At 41.9% G+C, this 27,498-nt stretch overlaps 1 long non-coding RNA gene across 1 annotated transcript; it reads right to left on the bottom strand.

Annotated features, from left to right (window-relative positions):
- Positions 1-18,852: 18,852 nt before the first annotated feature.
- On the bottom strand, positions 18,853-24,609 carry LOC110205596 (uncharacterized). Its single transcript, XR_002323624.2, has 3 exons — positions 24,425-24,609; positions 24,136-24,266; positions 18,853-19,031 (listed from the first exon to the last, which is right to left on the bottom strand). It is a non-coding gene; the product is annotated as an uncharacterized LOC110205596 (long non-coding RNA).
- Between the last annotated feature and the right edge of the window lie 2,889 nt (positions 24,610-27,498).

Below are 27,498 nucleotides of genomic sequence, written 5' to 3'. Positions count from 1 at the left end.
TAGTAGGTGTTGGAACCCACCTCTTCTAAGTTCAATACTTTTTTTGATGTTCATGGTTTTTTTAAATTTTTTAAAAGATATTTTGAAATTAATTTTTTTGAAGGAAGAGTAGGGTAGCCTGTTTCATCACAAATCATCAGGAACTGTAGTCATTGTGATAATCAGAGTTCCTGAGTCTTTCAAAGTTATTTGTCTTCATAATATTGTTATTGTACAAATAATTTTCCTTGTTCTACTGACTTCACTTTGCATCAGTTCATAAAAATCTTTCCAGGTTTCTCTAAAACCTTCCCCTTTGTCACTTCTTACAACACAATATTTTTCCATCACATTCGCGTACCATAACTTGTTCAACCGTTCTCCAATTGATGAACACCCCTCTCCATTTCCAATTCTTTGCCACCACAAAAAGAGCTGCTATAAATATTTTTGTACCTAGAAGTCTTTTTTCTTTTTCTTTAATCCTCTTGGAGTATAAATCTAGTAGCAGTATTGCTGGATCAAAGGGTGTTCATGGTTTTATAGCCCTTTGGGCATAGATCCAAGTTGCTTTCCAGAATGACTGGACTAGCTGTATTAGTGTGCCGGTTTTCCCACAGCACCTTCAACATGTGTCATTTTCCTTTTTTGTCAACTTTGCCAGTTGGAAGGGCATGAGGTGGAAATGTAGAGTTATTGTAGTATGCATTTATTTAATTATTACTGATACAGCACTTTTTTCACGTAGGAGGGGAACAGAATAAACATATATATTATGCTGTGTGCTGGCAATGTGTTAAACGCCTTACAAATATTATCTCATTTGATCCTCACAACAACCTTATAAGGTAGATGCTATTATTATCTTCATTTTGTAGTTGAGGAAACTGAGACAAACAAAGGTAGAGTGCCTTGCCCAGGATCACATAGCTAACAAGTATCTTAAGCTGTATTTGAACTCAGGTCTTCCTGACTCCAGGTCCAGTCCTCTATCCACTGTACCATCTAGCTGTTAATAGCTTAGATATCTTCCTCTGAACACTAGCTATTCATATCCTTTGACCATTTATCAATTGAGGAATTGGTCTTATTTTCATAAGTTTGAATCAATTCCCCATATAAGAACTGAGAGGTTCATCAAAAGATTTGCACTAAATTCCCCCCCCCCCACTTACCTGCTTCTCTTCTAATTTTAGGTGCATCAATCAATCAATCAATAAACATTTTTGTTATATTTATTTATTATTTTATTACTTATTTTTATTATTATTAAGTATCTACTATATGCCAGGCACGGTGCTAAGTGCTGAAGATACAAAAAAGGGACAAAAGATAGTCCCTACCTTCAAGGAGTTTACAATCTAAGAGAGACAACATGCAACAAATGTTATACAAAGTATTAGGTTTTTTGTGCAAAAACCTTTTAGTTTTCTGTAATCAAAATTGTTCATTTTACCTCCTATAACCCTCTCTGTCTGTTGTTTGTCTTGAATTCTTCTCTACCCAGAGATATAATAGGTGATGGTAGATATTGGCAAATCTGGCTCATATAAAGAAAAGATCTTTGTGGGGTCCTCAATTTTAAAAGTATAAAGGGGACCTGAGACCGAAAAATTTGAGACTTCTTGATCTAGTGTTCTCTAAGTAAACCCTCTTATTATCTGCTAAAAATGATGATTTTGTTTCCTCCTCGCCTATTCCTTCCATTTCTTTTTCACTGTTGTGGTGCTATAGCAAGCATTTGTAGCACTACATTGAATAGTAATAGTGATAACGTACACCCTTGCTTTATCTCAATCTTATTGGAAAGGCTTCTAGTTTGTCTCCATCAGAGATAATGCTGGCTCTTGGTTTTAGATAGATACTGCTTATCATATTAAGGAAAGCTCCATTTATTCCTATGCTTTCTAGTGTCTTTAACAGGAAGAATGAATTTTATATTTTGTCAAAATCTCTTTCTGCAGCTACGGATATAATCGTGTCGTTTTTGTTGGTCTTGTTATTAATACGGCTAATTATATCCATCATTTTCCTGATATTGAACCAGCTCCACATTCCTAGCATAAATTCAACCTGGTAATAGTGTCTCTGTGACCTATTGCTGTGGTCTCCTTGCTAATACTTTATTTAAGGTTTTTAGGGAAATTGAACCAGTTATCTTTCTGTTTTGACTCTCCCTGGTTCTGATATCAAGAAATCTGGCAAGATCTCTTCTTTTCCTACTTTTTCAAACAATTTATATAATATTAGAATTAATTATTCTTTAGTAGTTTGATAGGAATTGTTTTAAAATCCATCTGGAACTTTTTTTCCTTTTGGAGGTCATTTATGGCTTGTTCATTTTCATTTTCTGATGTTGGTTATTTAAGTACTCTATATTTTTGTTAATCTGGTCATTTTATATATATATATATATATATTTAATAATACTCATTCATTTCAGTTAGATTGTAATTGTAATGGCACATAATTAGGTAAAATAGTTCTTAAAAATTTCTTTTATTTCTTCGTAATTGGTTGTGAATTCACCTTTTTCATTTTTAAGACTGATAATTTGGTTTTCCCCTTTCTTTTTAAAATCAAGTTACCTAATGTTTATCTATTTTATTGGGGTTTTCCCCCTAGCAAGTGACCCCGAGTTTTACTTATTAATCCAAAATTTTTTTGCTTTTTCTTTTTTTTTAGGTTTTCAATTTTCGTAGTTAATTGGAGGGTTTTAATGTGTTGGTTTTCCAGGGTTGTTTTTTTTTTAAATTGTATGACCAATTCATTAACCTATTCTTTCTCTCTTTTGTTGATGAAAGTGTCTAGAGATGCAAATTTTCTCCTAAGTATTGTTTTGCCTACATCCCCAAAATATTGCCTCATCATTATCCTTCTCTTTAATGAAATTGTTTCTATGATCTGTTCTTTGATCCACCCATTCTTTAGGATTAAGTTATTTAGTCTCTGATTAATCTGTATTTGTTTTTTAAACAGTCTTTTATCAAATATATTTTTATTGTATTTGGTCCATAAAAGATTCATTTAATATTTCTGATTTTCTGCATTTGTTCATGAGGTTTTCATGCTTTAATATATGGTCAATTTTTGTGACAGTGTCATGCAAAGCTGAGAAATGGGTATGTTCCTTTTGATTCAGTCTATCATAGCTAACTTTTCTAAAGTTGTACTTATGTCCTCTTCATTTTTATACTTATGCCCTCTGTCTAACATGACTCTTCCCATGACCCCTGATGATTATAGAATTCTAAGAGGATATATATGCATCACCTACTCATATTAGGATATGAATAGTTTATCCTTGTTTTGTTCGTCATGATTGCTTATTTGTGGTTGCTTTAAAAATGTAGATTTATCTACATCTGAAAGGGGAAAATTGAGGTCTCCCCACCATTATAGTTTTGCAGTTCCATTCTACCTGTAACTTATTTAACTTTTCCTTTAAGGATTTAGACACTATGCAGTTTGGTGAATATGTTTGGTATGTTTATAACTTTGGGTTTTTTCCCCCTAATTACATGTAAGCAAAAATTTTTAGCATTTGTTCTTTAGAATTTTGAGTTCCTAATTCTCTCCCTCCTTCCTTTCCTCCCTGAGCAGGCAACCAACTTGATATATTCTATGCATGTGCAGTCGTGCAAAACATTTCCATATTAGCCATGTTGCAAAAGAAAACACAGAGCAAAAAAGACAAGAATAATGAAGAACGTTTTAAAAGCATACTTCAATTTGCATTTAGATTCCATCAGTTCTCTCTGGAGGTGCAGAACATTTTTCATCACAAGTCCTTCAGAACTATCTTGAATAGTACTGGTTTTAACTCACTGTTCATGATACCTTTCAGCAAAACGTAGTTTCTGTTTGTAATTAAAGGAGTTTGATTACGTTTGCTTTTGCTATTGCTTTGTCTGAGAACATGATTGCTACACCTGCCTTGTTTACTTTAACTGAAGCAGTCAATCAATAAACATTTATTAAGTGCCTAATATTGGGCAGCTAGGCAGCTAGGTGGTGTAGTGGATAGAGCGCTGGGCCTGGAGTCGGGAAGACTCTTCTTCCTGAGTTTGAATCTGGCCTCAGACGCTCACTAGCTGTGTGACCCTGGGCAAGTCATTTAACCCTGTTTGCCTCAGTTTCCCTATCTGTAAAATGAGCTGGAGAAGGAAATGGGAAACCACTCGTGGATCTTTTCCAAGAAAACCCCGAATGAGGTCACAAAAGAGTAGGGCAGGACTTAGCAACAACAGTAAGGTACTTACCATGCGCTAGGCATTGTGCTAAGCACTGGAGATACAAAAAGAGACAAAAGTCAGTTTCTGCCATCAAGGAGCTTACAATATATTGGGGAAGACATGCAAATAAATATGTACAAAGGAAGCTACGTATAGGATAAATCGGACATAATTAACAAAGGGAAGTCACGAGAATTAGGGGAGGGGGTTGGGAAAGATCCACAAAATATAACAGAACCACTCGCAGGCCCCCTGTCTGAGGCGACTCTTCCTGTGACCCCTGATGATGACAGAATTCTGAGAGGATATGTATGCATCACCCACTCCTATCAGGATAGGAATAGTTCATCCTTGTTTTGTCCCTCATGATTGCCTATTTGTGGTTACTTTAAAAAAAAAAGTTTCTTTTGACTCTTGTGTTTGTATTTCAAATTTCTACTCAGCTCCGGGGGTTTTTTTTGGGTTTTTTTTGTTTTTTACCACGAATGCTTAGAAATCCTCTTTTATTAAAGGTCTTTTTTTTTTTTAATCTTGTAGGATTATACTCAGTTTTTCTGGGTAAGTTATTCTTGGCTGTATCCTTTGTGTTCTGGAATATCACATTCTAAGCTCTCTGCTCTTTTATAGTGGTAGTTGCTAAGTCATGTGCGATCCAGACTTTGGCTCCTGGGTACTTAAATTCTTCATTTCTGGCTGCTTGTAGCATTTTTTTCTTTGACTTGGAAGCTCTGGATTTTGGCTATGATATTCCTGGGAGCTTTCATTTGGGGGTTTCTTTCAGGAGGTCATGGATGGATTCTTTCTACTTCCACTTTTCTGTGTGGTTCTAAGACATCTGGGCAATTTTCTTTCATGATTTCTTGAAATATATTTAGGCCCTTGTTTTGGGCATGGCATTCAGGCAATCCAATGATTCTTTTTTTTTTCTTTTTGGTGAGGCAGTTGGGGTTAAGTGACTTGCCCAGGGTCACACAGCTAATAAGTGTCCAGTGTCTGAGGCTGGATTAGAACTCAGGTCCTCCTGACTCCAAGGCCCAGAGCTCTATCCACTGTGCCACCTAGCTGCCCCTAGTCCAGTGATTCTTAAATAATATCTACTCAATCTGTTTTCTAGGTCAGTTGTTTTTACTATAAAACATTTTAAGTGTTTCTTTTCTTTTTTTTTCAGTCTTTTGACTTTATTTTAATATTTCTTTCTGTGTCATGGAATCATGAGCTTCTATTTGTTTAATTTTAATTTTCAGGGAATTTTTTCTTGGATAAGGTTTTGTACTTGTTCCAAGTCATTAATTCTCTTTCCAATTTATCTTTTTTTCTCCATAAGTTTCATTTCCTTTCCATTTTTTTCTTCACATGTTCTCATTTTGTTTGTAAAAAAACATTTTTAACTCTCTCTCTCTTTTTTAATTATTGCTTTATCTGTCCTAGGAATTCTAGATAAAGTTGTGTTCAAGCTGTATTTTACTTTGAGCCTTTGCTTGTAGATATATGGGATCATTCTCTTCTACTGAGTTGGTGTCTTGAGAAGCTTGTAGGCATAATGGCTTTATATAGTGGGATTCTTCTTTTTGTTTGCTCATTTTTCCAGCCTACTTCCTGACTATACTTTATGTTAGGGATGGACTCTGTCCTTTTCTAGGGGGAATGCCTATTCTGAAATTTTGTCCTCTTGGATCTTTCTGCTGCTTTCTTGAAGTATTGAGTGTTGTATTATTTCAGGAGCTAGAGACAGCTCAGGCTGGAGACCTGCAAGCTTTTGGGATTTTCTAAGTGATGTGATCCAGGTTAAAGCCTGATCACTGCCCTCCCGGTCTGAGTTGTACAAGTTCTTGATCTAGATATGGGTCTGCTCAACATTCCTATTGGCTTGTCCCTGGCTAGGAAGTCCAGTAGACTGCTGCTGGCCTTAGGCACTGTTAGCCAGCTGGAAAGCCCTGCTGGTTCCAAGTGACAGAAGTGTATATTTGTCTTTGGCCTGGCATTCCTGCCCTGATTCTTCTGCGTAGGCTTCAGCCTGAGACCTGACTCAGCTCCTGAGTCAGAACCACACAGCTAGTGTTTGATTCTGAATTTGTCCCTCACTCAGCGCAGAGCCTAGAGCCCTCACCCTAGAACACCACTTCTCAGCCTGCCCTGGATCTGTGACCTGGAGCTGTGTAATGATGGACAGACTTGCCAGTTGGCACCTATTCCTGGCCCATGCACAAGGTCCAACTCCTCTCCTCTTTTGTGGGTCTATCTAGGGCCTCTTCTTTTCCTGGTGCATGGCCTCAGTCCTCTTTCATTTGAGGCACATGGTATGTGCCTGGCCAGACTCCAACCCACGTGTGCACAGACCTCTCTGTCTGTCTCCCTGTGCTGAGCTAGGTTGGAAAAAAATTACTCACTCTAGTTTTCATTTAGATTTCCTGATCAGGACTCGGTCAAGTGCATTTTCTAAATCTTTGTAGAGGAATTGGGCTGTACTACTTTCTGCTCTTCTGCCATCTTGACTCCCTCCATTACTGTTTCTACCATATTGGGCTGCCACTTTGGGAAGAAGAAGCCATAAGTGCCTAAAATACATCAATGACAACAAGAGATATTTCTCTGGTATTTTAAGGTTTACAAAAGCCCTTTACATTCACTAAGCCTGTGACGTAGAGACTACAAATTCCAAATTGAAGGGAGTGAAATCCCACTTTTTTATTTTAATGGACAAGGAGCCTGAGGTTTCCACGGTGTGGGACAGTGGACAGGACACTGTCTCTGGAGTGAGAGGACCTGCTTTCAACTCCCGCCTCTATCAGTTATCTGTGTGACCTGGGACAGTCACTTTTTTTCCTCTATGCCTCATTCTACAAATGAGGAATTTGGACCAGATCCCCTCTGAAGTCCTTTTAGCTCTGGAGTTATGAGCCTATAAGTGACAAGCCACTTTGCACACTACAGGTCTCAGTTTCCTTATCTGTAAAATGAGGACATTGGTCTCAATGGCCTCTAAAGTCCTTTTCAGGATCTAGAATCCCGTGACTTGCCCACCCGTCCTCCAGCTGATAAATAGAAAGCCAAGGCCCTCCTGGGCCCTGGGGGTTTCCCACCATCCCTTCGCTGCTCCAGCATAATATTGTAAATGATTGATGTGAAATTCTGCTGACCAAACTTCATCCAAAGACTGATTTCTATTTAACACAATCCTTGTTTTAGGCAATTTACAGATTTAATGAAGAAAGACCTTGCAGCCTGACTGCTTCTGGGGCCTCAAGCTGAAAAACAGACCTCATCGCCTATGAAACAGTTAGAAATAGGAGTTATTTGGCGTCCCAGACTGTAGGACTGGAGCATGTGTGTTACGGAAATTGAGGGCTAGTGCGCGGGGGAAAGTGATTTTCACAGCAGAACTTTTTGTTAACAATCTATTGTGAGGACCAGGTGAACACTCAGAGGACCTCAGAGCAAACAACACCTTTTTGGGGGCAATCATAATTCATCATGGTGTAGAAAGAATAATGGACTGGGGATTTGGAAGATTTAGGTTTAAGTCGAAGACGTTGTTTTGCCACCTACCAACTGCGTGACCTTGGGCAAGTCTCATACCTTCTCTAGGCCTCAGTTTCCTCATCTTGTAAAAGGAAGGATCATAGATTTAAAGCTACAAGGAACCTCACAGGCCATTGAATCCAACCCCTCATTTTACAGATGAAGAACCAGACGAGAGGAAGGGACTTACCTAGAGTCTCCCAACCAGTACCAGGCCAGGATTCCAAATCCAGGACTTTTTCCACCCTTCCTCCCAGCTGCCTTGAGATAGGTTTAGGCGGTTTCTAAGTTCTCTTGTATTGGAGCAGCTAGGCGGTACAGTGGATAGAGCGCTGGCCCTAGCATCAGGAGGACCTGAGTTAAAATCTGACCTCAGATACTTACTAGCTGTGTGATCCTGGCCAAGTCACTTAACCCCATTGCCTTCCTCCCTCCCCCCCCCAAAAATAAAGTTCTCTTGTACCTCTAGAGTCGTGGTTTTTACTACAGGTGCATGAACTTGAAAAAAACGATTGATAACTGTATTTCAATATAATTAGGCTGTATTGGAATCCTACATGTTTTATTTTAATGCACTTAGAAACATGGCACTGAGAAAGGGACCACAGACTTCACCAGACAGCCTGCTGCCAGAGGAGTCGAGGGCATGAACCATGTGACAGGTCCTGCTTGTGGCACATGGTCCTATGGTGCTAGGGCGGAAGGGGATGGCCATCAGCACAGGGGCCTTCTTTCCTCCCCTGCTTCCGTGCATGCAGCCAGGCATCCCCCACACCTGGAATGACCTCCTCTCAGCTCTCTGAAAGTCTTCTCTGCCTTCAAGGCTCGTTTCAGATGCTGCCTCTTTCTTGAAGTCTTTGCTGATCCAAGTCTGGAGGAAAGAGATGTCACCCTCCTCAAATACTCCCCAAGGCACCTTTCTCCTGTCCTGTTCCTACCCCCGCCCCCGCATTCCTCATCGCATTACTCCTCTTTTTATACTCCTTTCTGCATATGTCTTATCCCTGTTTTTAGATGGTAATCTCCTTGAGGTCAGGGACTGTGTTGTTTTGAACCTTGCACAGAGCCAGGCACGTGGCAACACTGGAAATAAACTAAGGTTGTATGGTGTTGGGGCAGCTAGGTGGTGCAGCGGATAGAGCCCTGGCCCTGGAATCGGGAGGACCTGAGTCCAAATCCAGCCTCAGACACTTGACACTTACTAGCAGCATGACCCTGGGCAAGTCACTTAAGCCCACTGCCTAACAAAAAAAAAAAAGTAGTATGGGCTAGTAAAAAGGCCATGGACTTGGAGCCACAAGAAACCTGGAATTGGGGATGATTTAACATAAGGAAAATGATTATTAGCATAACTGACTATATCAATAACAAAAATTGTGTGATTATATCAATGGATGCAGAAAAAGCTTTTCACAAAGTACAACACTGATTCCTATTAAAAACACTAGAAAGCATAGGTATAAATGAATTTTTCCTTAAAAATGATAAGAAGCATCCACCTAAAACCATTAGCAAGCATTGCCTGTAATAGAGATAAGCTAGAAGTCTTTCCAGTAAAATCAGGAGTGAAACAAGGATGCCCATGATCACCCATATTATTCAATATTGTATTAGAAATGTTAGTAATAGCAAAAAGAAAAGAAAAAGAAACTGAAGGAATCAGAATGAGCACTGAGGTAATAAAACTATTTTTTTGCAGATGATATGATGATATACTTGGAAAATCCTAGAGATTCAACGTTAAAGCTAATTGAAAGAATCAGTAATTTTAGCAAAGTAGCAGGATATAAAGTAAACCGACACAAACCATTAAATAATTTTTATACAAAGTCAGATTTAAATAATTGGAAAAACATTAGTTGTTCATGGGTTGGCAGAACCAATATGATAAAAATGACGATTCTACCTAATCTATTTATTCAGTACCATCCCAATTAAATTACAAAAAAAAATATTTATTGAGCTAGAAAAAGTAACCAAAAAATTCATTTGGAAGAACCAAAGGTCAAGAATATCAAAGGAATTAACGAAAAAAAATGTTAAAGAAGGAGGCTTATGAATACCAGATCTTAAGCTGTATTACAAAGCAGTAATTATCGAAACTATCTGATGCTGGCCTAAAAAATAAAAAGGTGAATCAGTGGAACGAAGTAGACATACAATACATGGTTTTTGTTCTTATTCAGCGGTTTTAATCATGTCTGACTCTTAGGAAATGATTATAGTAACTTTGTGTTTGATAAATGTAAAGATTTAAGCTTTTGGGATAAGAATTCACTATTTGGTAAAAAAAACAATTGGGAAAAATTGGAAAGCAGTCTGGCAGAAACTGGGGATAGACCAATATCTTACACCATTTACCAAGATAAGTTCAAAGTGGATATAAATAGAAATATCGTAAGTAAATTAGAAGAATATGGAACATATTACCTATCACATTTATGGACAGGAGACGAATTTATGAATAAATAAGAGATAGATTGCATTATAAGATGTAACATGGATAATTTCTATTACATTAAATTAAAAAGGTTTTGTACAAATAAAACTAATGTAGCCAAAATTAAAAGGAAAACAGAAAGTTGGGGGGAAATTTTAGATAATTTCTCAGATAAAGGTCTCATATCTCAAGTATATAGAGAACTTTGTCCAATTTATAAGAATATGAGTCATTCCCCACTTGATAAACGGTCAAAAAATATGAACGGGTAGTTTTTAGATGAAGAAATCAAAGTTATATAGTGTCATATGAAAAAATGCTCTATATCATTATTGATTAGAGAAACACAAATCAAAACAACTTTGAGATATCTCACACCTATCAGATTCACTAAAATGATAGAAGGGGAAAATGACAAGTGCTGGAGAGGATGTGGGAAAAAATGGGACATTTTATACAGTGTTAGTGGAATTGTAAACTGATCCAACCATTTTGGAGAGCATTCTGGAATTATGCCCAGAGTTATAAAATTGTGTATACCATATGACCCAGCAATACCACTATTGGGTCTGTTTCTCAAGGTAATCAGGGAAAAAGGAAAAGAACTTAAATATTCTAAAATATTTATAGCAGCTCTCCTTGTGGTGGCAAAGAATTGGAAATTGAGAGGATGCCCATCCATTGAGGAATGGCTGAACAAGTTGTGGTATGTGAATGTAATGGAATACTATGGTGCTGTAAGAAATGATGAACAGGCTGACTTCAGAAAAACCTGGAAAGATTTACACAGAATAATGAAGAGTGAAATGAGCAGAACCAAGTGAATGTTGTAAATAGTAACAACAATATTATGTGAAGAATAACTGTGAACAAATAAGTTATTCTGAATACTATAAATAATCAAATTAACTACAAAGGACCTATGAAGGAAGATGCTGTCCACCTTCAGAGAAAGAACTGATAAATAGAAGTATGGTTTTACGTACACACACACACACACACACACATATATATACACATACATATTTTATATAATAAATACCAAAATTATGGCTATATAATTAATTATATTAATGCTATGTATATATATTATTATTATTAATGTAATATGTATTCTATAACATATAAATATGAATACATAACATCTATCTGTATCAAATGGTGCCTTCTCCATTGTGGTGCGTGGAGGGAGGAAGGGAGGAAGACAGTTCAGAACTTAAAATGTAACCAAAAAATGAATTAAATTGAATTAAAAAAAAAAAGAAACTTGGGTTTGAAACTTGCCTCTGACACTTAATAGTTGTATGATCTTGGGCAAGTCACTTAAGCTCTCTTGGTCTACAGTCTCATCTGTAAAATGGGGACAATAACACCTGCCATTACCTCACTTGCAGATTGTTATGAAGACCAGAGTCACGCATCTTAGCCCTAGAAAGGGCTCATGTTGGTCTGATCAGCCATAGCCGGACACTCCGAAACTTGACTCTCGCACAGTTATGTCATTTTGGTCCTCTTTGAGAACAAAGGACAACAATCAGCCAGTCCTACCCACCCCTGAACAATAATTGGTCTCTGCTCCAGCAAGTATTGTCCTGTACTTCCAGAAGGAAGTATGGTAGTCAGAGGCTCTGGGTTCAAATCCTGCTTCATAGGCATTGACAGCCCTCTCACTCACAATCCATTTGACTTCCAGCTACTCATTTCTCTCTTCTCCTCCTTGGTTTCCTTCTTAAAACCAGGGGCTGGGACTCAGTGGTCCCTGAGGTCTCTTCCAGGCCAAGATCTAGGATTCCATGGCAGCTGTGATGGCTCCAGTCATCGGACACTCTTCTAACAACAAGCCTTAATTTCCTTCTTGGCAGTTTCTACACATTATTCTGAGTTTTGTCCTTTACTCAGATATGGTAACTAACCTGAAGTGCTCTGTTTGGTAAATTAGCTTTTACTGCTATCTTTAGTGCTGAAGTTACCTTCATTTCCCCAATTATCCGCCCTTGAGCTATCTCTTGTAAGAAAGAAGAAAAAAGATAATGTAGCAAAACCCATCAACAAATCAAATGTGTATGGCAGTATCTGTAATTCTGTGTACCCATAGACTCCCACCTCCAAAGAAGGGCTGTTGTTCAGTCTTTTCAGTTGTATCTGACTCTTGGTGAACCCTTTTGGGGTCTTCTTGGCAAAGATACTGGAGTGGTTTCCCATTTCCTTCCCCAGCTCATTTTGCAGATGAAGAAACTGAGGAGGGAAGGAGGTACATTCTCAAGGGCTTGGGCTCTGAAGGCGGGGAGATGGGAAGGATGACCAGAGTGGAGGCAGTGGGATGTGAAGATGACTGGGAACCAGGCCTCCACGTTCCTCCCAGCCTAAATCCATTCTCTACTGGCTCTGCTCTGGCCATCCTCCTCCTCCTCCTCTCTGCTCCCCCCACAACCTGAGTCTCCCCATCCCCCACTGCTATTTGTCTTCTTCCAGCTTTGGGTACAAACTCCTAGAGGGTAAGGGCTGGCTGGCTGGCATGTGCATCCCTAGCACTTGGTATAGTGCCTAGGACATAGTTAGCGCTTAATAAATTCTCTGTCTTTGGCACTATCTCTCTCTTTGTCTCTGTCTGTCTCTCTCTCTCTGTCTCTCTCTGTCTGCCTCTGCTTCTCTGCCTCTCTGCCTCTGTCTGTCTCTCCGCCCCCTCCGCGTCTCTGTCTATCTGAGGTCCCTTCTCCTCTCAGGACCTCAGTTTCCTCTACAAAACAAGGTGTGGGAGTGCCCTAGAAGCTGCCTGAGTTCCCTCCCAGTTCTAAATCTACAATCTGACATACCTACTACAAAGTCCCTTTCCCTCTGTGGGCCTCAGTTTCCTCCTTTGTGAAATTGGGGAATGGGGTGCTACAGGCTGCCTGAACACCCTTCCAGCTCTAAGTCTTGAGATCTCTGAATGTTTGTTCAATCAAATTCTTTCTAAACCTGCTTTGGGCAAGAGTCCTGCCATGTGAGGCAGGGGGTAGGGGAAGGAGTCAGAGAGAGAAAATTGAAACACAGCAAGGGAGGGAAGGCAGAGAAGGCCAGCTCACCAGAGTCCTGTCATAGTGCAAGCAGAAACATGCAAGAAGAAAACCCAATTTTCAGGAGCAAATCCTCTCTGGGCCTTACTGTGTACCTGCCCAGCTGCCCATTAAGTCTGTACTTTTGCTGGTCTCTGGGATCTGAAGCTTTCTTTGCTAAAGTGAGACACAACTTTTCAATGGTCATGGGGCCTGCTGAAGAACTGAGTCATTCAGAGAAGGGGCTGCATAGCAAGAGAGGAGACAGGGCAGGACTGGGCCTCAATCTCAGCCCTGACACTAACTAGACCTACGTCCTTAGGCAGGTCACGTTCCTTTTGGGGACCTGAGTGTCAATAGTCACGAGAAGCAGTATGTCCAGTGGAGAGAGGCCAAGCTCTGGAGGCAGAGGCCTTGAGTTCAAATCTGGCTTTCTGGTCCTCTGTTTCCTCATTTGCAAGAAGAGTGGTTTGGACTATATCAATTCTTGACCTGAGGTCGGAGAACTTCCTTTTTCAGTATTTTGATCACTGAATTTCATAACTTATTTTCTTTATAATCCTAGGTATTTTATTTTATGCATTTAAAAACATAATTTTTTTTTGGTGAGACAATTAGGGTTAAGTGACTTGCCTAGGTTCACACAGCTAATGTCAAGTGTTTGTGGCCAGATTTGAACTCAGGTCCTCTTGACTCGAGGGCTGGTGCTCTATCCACTGTACCACCTAACTGCCCCTAAAAACACAATTCTGACAAGATTCATACATAGGCAGTATACCAAACAGGTCCAGAACCCACAAAAAAAGGTTTAAAATTCCTGGACTAGATGTCCCTGAGAGCCCTTCCAGCATTTATTAAGCTCCTATTAAGTGCCAGGCCCAAGAGATGCAAAGACCAAAGAAACAAGGTCCCTGTTATGCATGCAGAAGGCTGTACACACAGCCAGACTTGGCTTATGCCTTAGTCAATTTCACTCATCTGCTTTGAGCACTGGGTCTAGTGTCAGGAAGACCTGAGTTCAAATTTGACTTCAAATAGTTGCTAGTTGTGTGATACTGGCAAAGTCACTTAATTTCTGTCTACCTCATCTGTAAAATGGGAATAATAGCATCTGCCTTGCGGAGTTATTGTGAGGATCAAATGAGATAATATTTATAAAATATGCTTAGCATAGTGCCTGGCACATAGTAGGAGATATATAAATGCCTATTCCCTTCCCTCTTCTTCCCCCATCCTCCTTTTTGATTCTTATAACAAGGGATGGCCTTCTGGGTAGGGGAGGGAAAGTGTGTATTTGGAAATGAAAGTGATATAAAAACAAACTATATGATTAAAAAAAATTTTTAAGTCCCTGCCCTCAAGGAGTTTACATTCCATTCCAAGAATTCAGTGGGGATAATAATAGCCCCTGGCTTTATGGCATTTTTTTGTGAGGATCAACTGGGGTAATATTTATAAAATGCTAAACAAATGGTAGCTACTGATGTCATTACATTTCCAGGTGGAAAGATCATAGAGATTATGAGGTCCAAGCCCTTTATTTTACCGGCAGTAAAGCTGAGGTCACATAGCTATCAGACATCAGGGCAAGTCATTGCTTTACTGAGGAGCATCCCAGAGGAATCCTCTCCATGATCTTTGTCCAACAAGACCCTGCAGCCCTCCTTGAGACCTACAGGTGAAGCTGGAATGTCTGAGTCCAAAATCATGGAACTGTCCGCTCTGCTTGTCTATCCTAACTGTCCTCTTTTACGCAGGCTTCTGCAAACTACAGCCCCAGGGCCAGATCTACCCATTGGCTGTCTGGGGGTGGCCTAGTGACTGAGACGGGTTTTTACAGTTTAAAATAAAGTTGTCTTGTATTTGAAACTGTAAAACCCATTCTTAGCATCCAGTTGGAGAGAAATCAGTGTCTGATTTAACCTAGGGCCTAACACAGTACCCAGCACATAGTAGGTGCTTAGCAAATGCTAATCAATTGACTGACTGGTAGTTTGCCTCTACCTTATGTGATGGGTGTGTCGCTCATGCCCTACTTAGCTTTATCTCTGAGCTTCCAGACTCCCGCTCCAGTCCTCAGTTGCCTCAGCCCCTGGGGCCTCCTCACCCTGAGTCATCTCTCCAACCTGGCAGCCCCCTTCTCCCGGTAGTGAGTCCCTCATTTAGGTCAATGGCACCACCATCTTTCCAGTCTCTAAACTGTGCAACCTTACAGTCAGCCCTGCCTTTACATCACCCCTATTCACCCTGATGTCATCTTGATTCAATCGTTGCCGAGTCTCTGATTTTACTTCCCCAACATTATTTTCATCCCCCTGCCTCTCAACTCACACAGCCTCTGCCCTAGTTCACACCCTCATTCCCTCTCCTCTGATCTGGTTCAACTGATCCTCTTCCCTGGAGGGAGCCATTTCCCTCCCTAATCTATTCTCCAAATAGATGCCAAATTGGTATTCCTAAAAAAATTTGATTCTGTAACACGCCGCCACCTTCCCACTCCCTAATCTGCAGCAGTAGCTAGCTGCCTATGGCCTCCACAGACTCCACCAGTGTCTGGCCTTCTCCTTCTCTTTCCAGCCATAGCTTCCCTTCCTATCCTCTCCGTTCTGGTCCAGCTGGTTCATGTGCTGTTTTTTTTTTTTCTTCATCACACTCCTCCTACCTTATGCCTTGGCAAGGTGGTCCCTGTATCCAGAATATGCTCCCACCTCCCCTCTGCCTTAGAGAACCCTCAGTGTCTTTCCCATCTCAGACACTTCCTTAGCCTGTGTGACAGTCATTACCTTCCCTGGGCCTCACTTTCTCCTCTATAAAATGAAGGCATTAGCCTAGCTAGAGGACCTCCAAGGTGCCTTTCAGCTCCTATAAAGCAGCTCGCGTGCCCTCTCTTGCACAGGCCCTGTGCTACCTTGTCCACATTTTGTATCTCCTTACTTGTGTGAGTGGGAAGGAAGAAAGCTCCCTGGGGGCAGGAATTGTTTCCTTTCTGTCTTTGTGGCACTAGTACCTGACACACTGTAGATACATTGGACACATCTGTTGAATTGGATCGAACTGAGACAATTCCAGCTCGCTCTTGGCATCCAAGATTCTTGTTGCGCTCAATAAGAAGTCGACACCTCCCCGTTCTCTACACCCAAGGCTCACACAGGGCTTGTCGCACAATCCTGCCACTGTAGGAAGGGTGTATATCCCCATTCTAGAGGGAGAACATTGAGGTTCATCCACGGGAGGTGATTTGCTCATGACTACATAGAAAGTAAATGTCGAAAACTTGGTTTGGAAAGAAAGAAAGAAAGAAAGAAAGAAAACTTGGTTTGAACCCAGTTCCTTGATTCTGCTGTCCAAACTGCACTGCCTCTCCATAAAGGGGCATTTGAATACTTCTGGGCATCTGGGGTCACTGAATCACAAACTCTCCACTCTTCGAAGACCTCAGAGGCCAGACGTCCAACCTCCATGCAAAGCAGGAATGCCTGATACAGCATCTCGGACCATCAGTCATGCAGCTTCTTGCCTGAAGCCCCACCCCCCATCAAAGGGAACCTCAGGGGACCAGTGTCACCCCTTGTACTCCCATCACTCCGTCTCTAAATAGCCAAGCTGGACAGAAATGTTTGTGGCAGTCTTTAAGAAGCCTGTATATACCACAGGAATCACCTCTTTGAGGACTGTCTAGGTGTGGTGGCAACATCTGAATATGTAACTGATAGGTGGTGGGGTGCGGAAAGAGGTTACTGATCAGCCATCCTCCCCCAAAGTTAGTAAGACATATCAAGCTTGGAAGGGCCCCCGCGTGAGACCTACACAGAAATTTCTCTGCCCACCTTCTAATCCATCTTGCTTCCTTTCATCTCTAAAATGTCCAAATGTCCAGAGATTCCACTTGCTAGGCACACAGGGGATCAAGGCTAGAAAGACCTTGATAGAATATAAGCTCCCTGAGGGCAGGCACAATTTTATTTACTTATTTACTTATTCGTTTGCTCATTCATTATTTATTTATTTAATTAATTTATTTATTTATGTTATTGTCTTGATATGTCCAGTGCCTCGCACATAGAAGGTGCTTTTTTTTCAATTAAAAAAATTTTTGTTTAAGGTTTTGAGTTCCAAATTCTATCCCTCTCTCTTTCCACTCCCCCCTCCCTGAGAAGGCAAGCAATCAGGTATAGGTTATACATGTGCAATTATGAAAAACATTTCCATATTAGTCATTTTGTATGAGAAGACTTGAATAAAGGGGGAAAAAAATGAAAGAAAGTGAAAAAATAGCCTGCATCAGTCTGTATTCAAACAATTATCAGTTCTTTCTCCGGGGTAGCCTGTTTCATCATGAGATCTTTAGGACTGTCTTGGATCATTGTATTGCTGACAAGAGCTAAGTTGTTCACAGTTCTTCATCGAACAAAGTGACTGTTACTGTGTATGTTCTATTCACTTCACTGTGCATCAGTTCATGTAAGTTTTTCCAGGTTTTTCTGAAATCATCTGGTTTGTCATTTCTTATAGCACAATAATATTCCGTTACAATCCTATACCACAGCATGTCCAGCTATTCCCCATTTGATTTCCAATTCTAGATAGGCTTGACAGTGGCTTGTACTGGGGTAGGGCCGGGGGGGAGGGGGGCGCCTACCTGGATGCACAGATTGCTCACTTGCTTAGACCTTTCTGGTGCATTGTCCCAGCTTTGGAGCCTTGCTGCAGGCCCCCTGCTGTGTGGCTGGCTGGCTGCTACTGCAGCTGCTGCACCTTGCTTCCCTCCCACCCCCATGAGATAGACCTTTCCTGTTGGTCTAGTAAGCTGCTTCCCTGCTCCTACGTCAGTTCTGAGGAGGTTTTCTATTTGTTTGCCCAGATACTAGCAAAGAAATGTACTAAGGGAGTGGGAGGGGGAGAAAATTTTAAACTCAAAATTTTATGGAAGTGAACATTGAAAACTAAAAATAAATTAATTAATTATCAAGGAAAAATTTTTTTAAAAGAACAAAAAATTAAGAAAAAAGAAATGTGGAAAGAAACTAAAAAAATAGATTAAAAAAAGAAAAGAAAAAACTAACAAACAAAAAGAAATGGACTAAGGAAAGGCTGAGCTGGGGTGCAAGAATGTTCTGGGATATTATATTACTGTGCCAAAATGAATGGTGATTGAAAAATACAGAGAAACGTGGGAAGATTTGTTTGAACTGATCTAAAGAGTGTAAGCAGATTGAAAAAATGATAACTCTTGAGGGGAGAAAAAACAACAACAACAAAAAGTTGAAACTGAGTACGAATGCTATAGAATTAGAATGCCAAATGACCCACCTTGGCCCAGGAGAAGGTATAGGAAAATATGGCTGTTTTCCTTATTTGCCTGGTGGGGGTTATGGTTGTGTTTCCTTGCATATACCATCAGGCTCAGGTGATGTATCTATTCTGAACTGCTTTCTTCCCCTCTTCTTTATTTTCTATTCTTTGTTATAAGGGATGACTCTCTGGGTAGGCGAAGATGAGAATGTATTTGTAAGGGGAGGAATTGCGAAAAACAGAAGATTCCAATAATTTTTTTGGTAAGTGTAAAGAATCTGGTCAGGTGGGGAGGAGCTAGTTCTCAGGAACATGAGCAGAGTGCTCCTGTGACTGACAGACTCACCTGTGCTTGCAGTCTTGGACAGGCTGCCCCTGGGGGCCAACCATAGGCAGCTGGCTCTAGGAATGCTGGAGTGAGTGATTCCTTATCATCGATGAACCTTTGGATTGACTTCAAAAGAGCCTCACTTCTCTGAGGCTTCGGTGGTTCTCTCTTGCCTCTGGAGTAAGGTTCAAACTTCTCTCTGCCTGGTATTCAAGGACAGTCCCAAAATGGCCTCTCCCTAATTTCATATGACTCACTCCCTTCTACCCACTCTGTTGTGCTCCAGCCAAACTGTTGCTCCCTGAAGTGAGCTCACAAGTGAGCCGTTGCTCACTACTCATCTGTGTGCCTGGAATGATCGCTCTTTACCCAAGTCAGTAAACATGTATTAGGCCTCTACTACATACCAGGCACTGTGCTAAGCAGCTATGGATACAAGAAGAGGAAAAAGACAAGTCCTTGCTCTCAAGGGGCTTACAATCTAACACGGGAGACAAGCAAACAAATATATACCCACAAGCACAAGAGAAATAGGAGCAAAGAGAGGGAAGGCACTAGAATTAAGAGGGATTGGGAAACAGAGCATAATATGTGCTCCCCATCTTCATCCACTGAACCCAATTCCAGAAAGGCCAATGGGCTTCCACCAGGCCAGTGCAGGTCAGCATGGCCAGCATGCCCAACACAGCACTTTGTCAACATGGTCATGATGTCATAGCACCCATTATAACCATTGGTCTGTGTGTTTCTTTCCCTGTGAGCTGCATGAAGCCTGGAAATGTGCCTTTCTTAAACTTTACTGTCCCCACAGACCTGGCATAAGCACAGTGGCTTGCACACAATAGGTCCACAATACAAATTTGTTGCACAAACAAACAATAAATGAATGTTCTCTCTCCCCCTCTTCTTAGGTGCTAGAAAAAACCCATACGTTCACCCAGCAGCCCCACAGAAACAGCTCACCTAAAGGAGCTTGAGGAAAGAGCTTGTGGAAAAAGATTTGAAGTCAGACTAGCTGGGTGTCCCTTCCTCTCTCTGGGCCTCTAAAATTGGATGGGGGTGGGGTGGACTAAGTGATCTCTGAAGTCTCCTCTGGCTTTAAATCTATGGTCCATTTTTATCCACACAGCCCTACCCAATCAGAGACTCATCAGACCTGGAAGGGACCCGAGAGCTCTGATTTGGGGAGCCTGAGGCCCTGACAGAGAAGGAAAAGACTTGTCCAAGGTCACGCAGCCAAGTTACTGTCTGACTCAAGCTTCTTCTCTCCCATTCAGCCAGGCACCAATGCCCCCCACAAGTCCATAGGGGCTTTCCTTTTGGGGAGTTCCTGACCTAGCATTGATTTCAAGCTTATTGATGTTTTTAAGCTGTTACCGACCCCTTGATTACATCAGACACAGTAGGTGAGTCACACATTCCCCCAAAAAAGGGCTGAGAAGGAACTAGAGGCTCTGATGCTCACCATTTGCCAGATGGTAAGCAGTTTACTAACTTCAGTTGCTTAGAATAAACAGTCAATTAATGAGCATCCAAAAAGAGGCGAAAGGATGTTATGAACTAAAAAGAAATTATTTAAAAAAAAAGAAATAAAAAAGGATATGATTTTTCTCAAGAGGAGAGAAAAGCATAATGTTTGCTCAAAAATTGTACCTGCAGCCCCACAGGCTCCCATTCTTGACAGGAGACTGAAGCTCAGGATTTGGTAGCTGGTATCCACATGAATTAGCAGCAGGTAACTCAGTGGATGTAATGCTGAGCCTGGAGTCAGGAAGAGCTGACTTCAAATCCGCCTTCACTCACTAGCTGTGTAACCCCGTCACACTAATCACTCACCCTCTGCCTGCCTCAGTTTCCTCAGCTGTAAGTAGATATAATAATATCACCTGCCTTCCAGGATACGGGGGAAGATCAAAGGAGATGTTTGTAAAGTGCTTAGTACAGTATCTGGCACACAGTAGGTGCTCAATAAATGCTCGTTCCCTTCCCTTCTGCTATCCACAAAGCACGGCTCCATTACACATAGTAATACTATGACAATGATAACCAGTGCCAAAATGACACTTCCCCTCTTAGGGCCTAAGTCTCCTTATCCATAAAATGAAGGAGTTGGGAATTTGAAATACACCCCGAAACCCCAGCCAAGTTTTATGTGGTCAAGCTCCACGGCTTCATAAGCAGTCCTGATCCTCTCTGTATAGGAAACATTTAAAAAAAATAAGAGCAGTGGGGGTGGGGAAACATGGGTCTGCCCTGCGCTTGGTAGTCAACGGTGAACACGGAAATCCATGACCAAGGTTTTTTTTTTTTAAATGAGGGCACTGGACTAGATGTCAGTAAATATTATTAAGTGCCTGCTATGCAGCAGACACTGGGCTAGGTGCTGATGGTCTCAAAGGCCCCCTTTGACTAAACCCATGATCATAAGAGCACATTATACAGATTAGGTGGGTGGGATAGTGGTTAGAGCCCTGGGCTGGAGTCAGGAAGACCTGAGCTCAACTCTTGTCTCAAATATGACTGTCAGTATGACTCTGGGCAAGTTAATCTTGGGGGTCCCCTTTTCTGTAAAATGAGGATAATAATAGCACTTCCATGATTGTTGTGAGGACCAAATTAGATATTTCTAAGGCTCTTTGTGAACCTGAAAACACTATATAAATATTAGTCTGTGAAGCTCCTGGAGAGCAAGGGTCTGTCTTTCGCCTTTCTTTAGATCCTCAGGGCTCAGTACAGTGCATGGCATATAGCAGGCACTTAATAAATGCTTGCAGACTATGTGGGAAGAACCACAGGTGTTATCACACTCATTTTACAGATGAGGAAACTAAGGACCAGAGAGGGAATTGATTCACCCAGCATCACATGCTGGTAAGCATTAGAGTCAGACTATGACTCCATTGATTCTTGACTTCATAGAAACAAAGGACCACAGATTTGGGGCTGGAAGGAACTTCAGATGTTCTCTGGTCCATATCTTCATGTTAGAATTTAAGAGATAAGCCCAGAGAAAGGAAGTAACTCTTCCAAGGTCATATAGTCAGGGTGTGGGCAGTGAAATCAGGTCCTGGCTCTGAATACAGGTTCTTTTCAAGCAAATTAAAAGTATGTGTATTTGTGTATGTGTGTATGGGTGTGTGGGGGGGCATATGTATAGTATATATACACATGTGTATATATGTGTGAATGTATATGTTAATATTTATGTGTATTCTTCTATATTGTTCACAATTCATTATATATTCATATATCTATTATATATATATGAATAATCATATACTACATAAACATACATGTGTATTTATATACAGATGTATAAATATATACACACATGTACACACACACTTTCTGTATACACATATCTCTGGGTTTTGATTTCCTAACATTCACATATGTGTATGTATTCAAAAATTGACAAAAGGAGGAAGAAAGGAAGGAATTTGGGAGAAAAAGAGAGGGGAGAAGAGCAAGAGATAGATAGATGATAGAAATAGATATAGAGGAAAGATAGAAGATGGATTGCTACAGATAAATGATAGCTGGAGAGATAGAGATAGATAAAGAGATGACAGATCATAGATAGATGGTAGATAAATTCTATATATATGGAGAGAGAGAGAAAGAGAGATGGATGGATGGATGGATGGATGGATGGATGATGATGGATGGATGGATGGATGGATAGATGGATGGATGGATGGATGGATGGATGGATGGATAGATGGATGGATGGATGGATGGATGGATGGATGGATGGATGGATGGATGGATGGATGGATGGATGGATGGATGGATGAGGCAGCCTGCCTCAACCTTCCTAACTTCCTAATAATATAAATGAATAACATGAATAGGGGAGGGGAAGTCTTGGTGCCATGCATGGGGCTGGTGTTAGTGTATAACTACATGGGCTCCTATAAGGTCTCCCTTTTGACTGCCAAACCCCAAGACTTCTTACTAAATAAACTGAAGTGTTCATGATTAAAGTTACTTCCTGAGGTTGTCAACGCCTAACTAGTCTAGCCACCCTGGATATTTCATTTGGGATGAGTAAGTTCCTTTAAATTCCCATCATCAACCTGGCAACTATACTTGCCAAAGTACCTAATTTCAAAGTGCTTGAATCTACAGTCTTCCTGGGGATAGGTACAACCCGGCCGGGGACCCTGCTAACCCATTAGCTCCGGGAAGGCTCAGTGAATCTACAGAAAAGGTCAAAACCTTGGGGGCGATGGGTTGAATCACACAAACGGTTAGCTCCCTGGCCCTCCCCATATTAATATCTTGCCTCCTGCTCTAGTCCTGACCTCTGGAGCTGAGCTTCCCATGTTTCTCTCACCCCCCTGGATTTGGGTGCTTCCGAGAGTCCCTCACACCAACCTGGCCTGGTTTCTTTCCTGCTTGGATCCGGATTCTGGCCCTTCCCTTCCTTCCCTGGGAGGCAATGGGCTTCTCCTCATCCTCAGTGCTTGCCACAATCCCAGACCCTGCCTGGTTCGGGGCCAAGCCTCTTTCTTTTTCATAACTGAATGCCCCTTTTGTATAATGATCCTTTCTTCAAAGGGAAGTCTCTCAAAGATTGAAAGACAGCTATTGTGTCTGCCTTTAAACTACTCTTTCCAAGCTAAAACAACCTGGTCCAGCCTCTGATGTCCCTTCCTTTGCATGTTTAAAATTCTGTTGGTTACTCCCATCAATACACACCCCCCACCATGCTGGCCCCTCTTATGTGGCTATACAATCATGATAATTAATAATAGTGAACATTTTAGGTAGCACTTGAGGGCTTAAAGAGCCCTTTACAAATATCTCATTTAAAATAACAAGAGCTGCATTTGAAAGTTTATAACTATGCTGTCGTCTGAGCCGCCAAACACTCTTGGGTTGGAGGTGCTGCTCTTATCCCCATTTTATAGATGAGGACACTGAGGCGCTGAGAGAAGTGACTATGATTTCACTTGCATTGTCCCTACAGGTTAGCAGCCTTCTTAGCAACTGACCGTCTGGGAGAGTCCCCCCCCCCCCAGCCACACCACTCCTCTGCCCCGCAGAGAAGCGAGAGGACCTTGCTCAGAGTCAGGATGTTCCAGAGCCAACACTCTCTCCACTCCACTAGGAAGCTGGGGGCAGGGGGGAGGGGTGATCAATCAGTCGGCACTTAATGAACATCGACTACATGGCAGGTATTGTGCTAAGCACTGCGGATACAAAAAGAGGCAAAAGATAGCCCCTGCCCTCAAGGAGCTTGCAGTCTACTCTATTAGAGCAGAATGGATAAAATGCTGGACTTGGAATTCAAATCCTTACCTCAAGTGCTTCTAATTATGTGACTCTTCGAAAGTCAGGTCCTGTCTCTGGGCCTTGGTTTCCTCAATTACTATCTCCCTGGGTGGTTACAAGGACCGAATCAAATAATATCTGTGAAGTGTTTTGCAAATCTTAAAGCAGAACATAAATGCTACCTGTTATTATTAATAATAATAATAATCACTACTACTATTAGTATTAATAATAATCACCCCCACCCCCACCACTACCACTACTGCTAGCACTTCATTGTGCTGCCTCTCTTTGCCAATGCCCCTTTCAAACTGACCAGCTCGGGCAGGCTCTTCGTACAGGGCAGATGGCCCCCAGCACGTCTTTATGACCACCTTTTACCAGCACAATATTAAATGGCTAGCTGCAGAGATTCCAAGGTACCTTCCCTGGCAAGTTGTTTACAGCTTAGTAATGTGCTTATTCTCCCTCACATATAATGGGGGGGTGGGCACGATTCCATCTGCCCATCCCCAGCCTTCTCTACAGTCTGTTACCTAGCAACAGAATATTCTATTGGTCAACATCCTTCTAGCCACGTGATGGTTTGCCAACGGAGGCCAAAGTGATAGATGTTCTTAACCTTGCTCTCCTCCCAGCCCCCACCCTCTACCTATGAGCCTGTGACTCCCTTCAAGGCTCTGGTCCTATAAAAAGGCTCTGATTTTAAGATCCACCAGTTCTAAGTGTTTCGCTGCAATGGAAAGCACTTTATTTCTACAAAATCTCCAGGTTGGAAAGATCTCAGAAGCCATTTGCCTCAACCTCTATCTATCCAACTATCCAACATAGGAATCGCCTGTGCCTGTATATATTATTGTGTCCCTGCTTCTTCCTTTCCCCTCCCCCCAGCCACCCCCTGCCAGAATGCAGGTTCCTTGAGAGCAGGGACTGATTTGTTTTTAAGACCAGTGCCTGGCATACAGTGAATGCTTAGTAAGTGACTGTGGAATTAAAGTTGGCAGGTCCCAGAATCCTGCTGCCAAGGAAAGGAGGGAAAGATCAGGGAAACTAGTAGAGTGAATCCTTAGCGGGAGATGGGAAGTGGGGGAGGGGAGGATGGAGAAGGAGGACTGCTCAGACACTTTTCACTCTGGCCGTGAAGCTCCCAAGCCATTTTGAAGGGTCATAACTCAGAGCTGTGAGGGACATCCAGTCCCATATTTCCATTTTATGGAGGAACTGGGGACCCAGACAAGGAAAATGACTTGAACAAGGTCACCAAATAAATCAGCAGTGGTGGCTCATAGATGTGGCCATCTTTCACTTCACTCCCCTCCCATCTCCCAGCACTGCCTGGACTCCGGCACCAGAGACCAGGCCCTGAAGGACCAGATGCTTTTAGCTCCTGGGGCCCCAGGTTCTGATTGCTGGGAACCTCCATCCCAACAGCAAGGCTGCTCCCACCCAAGTGTCATTCAATTCCACCCTAGTCAAATCAGCATTGTGCTGATGTTGGGAAGGGCATGGCAAATGTACTGCCCTAATGCTCCAGTCAGTGTCTCTCAAACTTGCCAACAAACTATCCCTGTCTGGCCACCGCTCCTACTCGTATCTTCATTGTCTCCTTCTGTTAGAATTTAGGTTCCTTGAAGTCAGTCAGTCAGTCAATGATCATTGATTAAATGCTCGCTATGTGCCAGGCACTGTGTTAAATGTTGGGAATACAAAGAAAGGCTAAAGCAGGGTCCCTGCCCTCAAGGAGCTCACATTCTAATGGAGACAACAGGCCAACGACTGCGTATGAACAAGATATTTTCAGGCTAAATGAGAGGTCATCTCAGAGGCAAAATACTAGCACGACTCCTCTTCATGACCCCATTTGGGGTTTTCTTGGTAAAGATATTGCAGTGGTTTGCCATTTTTCTCCAGTTCATTTTACAGAAGAGGAAACTGAGGCAAACAGAGTGAAGTGACTTTCCCAAGATCACACAGCTAGTAAGTGTCTGAGGCTCAATTTGAACTCAGGAAGATGAGCCTTCCTGACTCCAGGCCAGGTGCTCTAGCCACGGAGCCACCTAGCTGCCTCTTGGCTTCCTAGAGAAGGTAGGATTTGAGCTGAGTCTCAAAGGGAGTGGGAGAAGCCAAGAGTTAAGATGAGGAGGAGAAAGAGCATGAAAACTTGGCATTTTACATTTGATCCTATATTCGAACCACTGGGATTGACTGAGTGAGGGGTGTGTGTATGACATGGTAAGACCTGGGCTTTGGGAAAATCACTTTGGCATTGAGTGGAGGCTGGATTGAAGTGGGGAGACTGAGGCAGGCTATTACCATAGTCCCGGAATAATGTGATGAGGGTCTGCACCTGGGTGGGGGCAGTGTCAGAGGAGGGATGTTGTGAAGGTAGAAAGGGCTACATGGAAGGAGTGGACTATGACCCCAGGTCTAGGAGTCTGGGTGATCCAGAGGTTCTCACTTCCCTCCACAACAATAGGGCAGCTGGGAAGAGAGGGAGGATTTAGAAGGTGAGATGATGAGTAAGCTCAGTTTTGGACATGGTGATATTGGACATTCAGGTGGAGATGTCTTACAGGCAGTTGGTGATTGGAGAGTGAGGGCAGAAGAATGGTTAGGATTAGTAGATATGACTCATTCACACAGAAATGATCAGTGAGCGCAGTTCACCAAGTGAGATAGTACAGAGCAGGGAAGAGAAGAGGATCCAGGAGAAACCTTTGGATTTGGACAGCCAGGGCTCTGGACTTGGGGGTCTCTCCTCCCATTCCCTCAATAATGTGGCACAAGGTCCCAGTGGTGGAAGCTCTTCCTTAGGCAGCTATAGCCAATACCTTAATTCCACAAACAGTGCTGAAGCATTTCCTGTGCGTCATGTGGGGCACTAGGCTATCGATTAGGGGACAAAGCCAAAATCCGAATCCCTTCTGTCTGCTCAGCTATTGGGAGACAGCATGGACATAGATATGCAAAGACAAAACACTAAGAATTTTGAGGAGGGTGACCACAGACCTAGAGGGTGGAGGCCAGGATGGGGAGAAAGACTGAAACCGTGACAGATGAGAAATGGCTGAAGGAAATGGGGACCTGGGAAGAGAAGGTTTGGGGCAGGCTGGAAGGGGGATGGATAATAATCAATATTAACATTCTCTAAGTACCTGAAAGGCTGTCACGTGAAGGAGAGTAGAACCAGCATCGCAGGAAGAAGGGTGAAAGGTACAGGAAGGCAGAAATTGGCTCAATCTACAGAAGAACTTTCTGACAAATTAGACCTATCTGTTGTGGTCTGAGAGATTGAGACCCCTCGAAGACTAGAGTACATGATGGGTCATCTGGAATGAATTCACAGACTCAAGCATTCTTTAAGTCAAGTTGGCAAAAAGTTTATTGTTA

Source organism: Phascolarctos cinereus, unplaced genomic scaffold (genome assembly GCF_003287225.1).
Source record: "Phascolarctos cinereus isolate Bilbo 61053 unplaced genomic scaffold, phaCin_HiC Scaffold_1;HRSCAF=81, whole genome shotgun sequence".
Classification (NCBI taxonomy): domain Eukaryota; kingdom Metazoa; phylum Chordata; class Mammalia; order Diprotodontia; family Phascolarctidae; genus Phascolarctos; species Phascolarctos cinereus.
The sequence above is the reverse complement of the archived record's forward strand: the minus strand, read 5'-3'. Positions and strand labels throughout refer to the sequence as shown.